Source organism: Dioscorea cayenensis, chromosome 16 (genome assembly GCF_009730915.1).
Source record: "Dioscorea cayenensis subsp. rotundata cultivar TDr96_F1 chromosome 16, TDr96_F1_v2_PseudoChromosome.rev07_lg8_w22 25.fasta, whole genome shotgun sequence".
Lineage (NCBI taxonomy): Eukaryota > Viridiplantae > Streptophyta > Magnoliopsida > Dioscoreales > Dioscoreaceae > Dioscorea > Dioscorea cayenensis.
The window spans coordinates 9637294-9640206 of NC_052486.1; the positions used below are offsets into that span (position 1 = coordinate 9637294).

General features: G+C 40.4%; 1 non-coding gene across 1 annotated transcript; it reads right to left on the reverse strand.

The window, feature by feature from the left end:
• Positions 1-959: 959 nt before the first annotated feature.
• Positions 960-1066, reverse strand: LOC120279714. Its single transcript, XR_005542019.1, has one exon. It is a non-coding gene; the product is annotated as a small nucleolar RNA R71 (small nucleolar RNA).
• Between the last annotated feature and the right edge of the window lie 1847 nt (positions 1067-2913).

Sequence of the window (2913 nt, forward strand, 5' to 3'; positions counted from 1 at the left end):
TTAGTCTTTCACTTGAAACAATAGTCCTAGAGTGAGCAATGTCCGGGTGCCCCATCTTTATATCGATTACCTCTCCTTACTTCTATTGCATCTCTTCCTTTCTTTTCTTTATTTTCCTTTGCATTAATATTGTTCACACAACTAATCAATCACTCTCACTATAGTTAAATAGTAATACTTGTGTTTTTGACCACTATTCCCTATGGATACGACTACCCACTCACCAGGGTGCTTTATTACTTCGACAACCCATGCACTTACGGTACACACATGTAAGGGGTATCTCAAGTTTTTAGCACTGTTGTCGGGGAATAGGTGTTTGGATGGATTTTGCACTTTGCCATTTTAGTTATATTCATCACTTGTTCTATTTCACACTTCCTTATTATTCCATCATTCTGATTTGTTTTTCTTTCTTTGGTTACAGCTCCTGGTTATGGCTGGAGGAAACCCTTTGACTTTAGTTAAAGGCAATCCGAATATTGGAAAGAGAATTCATAGAAAGGGAAAAGAACCTATGCAAGAACAGTTTAATCAAGCTGAGATAGAAGGTGAAGGGTTTGATAATATGGCAGAATAGAATGAGAAGTAGAGGACACTCTCAAATTATGCTAGACCTGCAGTTATTGGCACGCAATCCAACATTGTGTGGCCACTGATTACGGCTCAGAGTTTTGAGCTCAAGCCAGGCTTCATCCAGATGTTACAGCAGTTAGCACAATTTAGTAATTTGGTCAAAGAGGATCCAAACAATCACATTGAAAACTTCTTGGAAGTGTGCGACATACTCAAGATTAATCGTGTCATGGATGATGCTATCAAGTTAAGGGCCTTACCATTTTTCTTAAAGGGAGACCAAAAAGCAATGGCTACATTCATTACCTAAAGCGTCGATCACTACATGGGAGGAGATGGTAGAAGCTTTTCTTAACCGATATTTCCTTTCAAAAAAATCTGCAAAGCTCAAGAATGAGATATCTTCTTTTGTGCAAACGGAATTTGAGACTTTTTATGAGACATGGGATAGGTTCAAGGAGCTCCTGTAGAAATGTCATCAACATGGGTTCCCCGAGTGAATAATTATTCAAACTTTTTAAAGCAGTTACTTGATGCTACAGCAGGAGATACCTTAGGAAGTAAGACCCCTGAAGAAGCCTGACATCTCATTGAAGAAATGGCTATGAACAATTATCAGTGGAACACATGCGACAGAAAGACGGTAGTGAGACTTCATGAGATCGATGCAGTCACATCATTGGCGGCGCAGGTTGAGTCATTAAGAAAGAAGTTGGACACTCTAACTTTTCTTAGAGTGGTGGCCATGATGAGTTATATTGGGTGTGGGGGAGGACATGTGCCATCTGATTGACCAATTTCGATTAGTGCTACCACTTTCATGGAACAAGTAGATTTTGTAGGTGATGCAATGAGAGGACAAGGAAATCCATATAGCAACACCTACAATCTAGGGTGGAGGAACCATCCAACCCATTCTTAGAATAGTCAAGAGCAGCTGAAAGACTATGGCACCAATGGGTTTCCAACAACATCAACAATCCCCGAACATGGAGAATCAAATTTCAGTGTTGGAAAACCGGATGACTAATTTAGAGAAGGCTTTGACCAAGTTTATTCAATCATAGGATACGATATTTCAATTGGTTGAAGCCACACTTCGCAACCACACCACATCATTGCACGACTTAAAGAATCAAGTGGGCCAAATTGTAAAGTTACTTTCGAAAAGACCTCAAGGGAGTTTACATAGTAATACGGAGACAAACCCAAGGGAACATGTAAAGGTGATCACTTTGAGAAGTGGTCGTGGAGTTGAGAGTAGACTCCCTAGTGAAAAGACCAATGTTGAGTTCCCCAAGGTCGTGGAGGTTGAGGAGGAAGACAAAGAGAAGGAGGTGGCACCCCCACCTTATAAGCCAAGAATCCCTTACCCTTCTAGATTCAAGAACAACCAAAATGATGAGCAATACAAGAAGTTCTTGGGTCTATTCAAGCAGTTGCACATCAACATCCCATTTGTAGAGCCGTTATCTCAAATGCCTCTCTATGAAAAGTCTCTCAAGGTCGTCTTGACTAATAAGAAAAAGTTGGTGGAGAGTGCATCTATGATCTTAGATGTCTCTTGTTCGGTGGTGTTGTAAAAAAATATGCCGAACAAGAAGAAAGACCCCGAGAGCTTTATCATTCCGCACAACATTGTTAATTTGGGGAAGAAAAGGCATTGGCGGTTTCAGAGGCTAGCATCAGCATCATGCCTTATAGTTTCTTTCATAAGCTAGCCTTAGGACAACCTAGGCCCGCTCGGATGACATTTCAACTGGTCGACCAAACAGTTAGACATCCGAGGGGCATCATTAAAGACATACTTGTGAAAGTTGACAAGTACATATTTCCTGTGGACTTTGTTGTGTTGGATGTTGATGAGAATGTCGAGGTTCCATTGATACTTGGGAGACTGATAAGTGCTTGTATATTAGTAATACAAAGTATTCTTTTCTTACAATGAGCATTACTTTTCTCAGATTTAATCGCTCATACATGTGTATTTGTGTTACTTTTGTGGATGTAGGGTTGTGGAGACAAGTATGGAAGAAAGAAGCCAAAGTAGATCGTGAATGAACGTTGTTGATGAAATCTTGGAGTGAACAAATGTGAAGACACAAGTTTTGCTCTAAAGACATATAAGTGTGTGCCGACCTCCATTGTGCTCGAATGAACATGCAAATTGGAGAGGCACAAAGGCAGTCACACTCATGTGTTCTGACTTGTGCAATGCTAGCAAGATTATCGTCAAATGTGATTTTGCTGAAGAAGAAACGTGATCTACCATATGAATGTGTGCCCGTTCATGTTGCCTCGATAAAAAGTGTGAATTCAGGAGTATTTTGGGGGTAC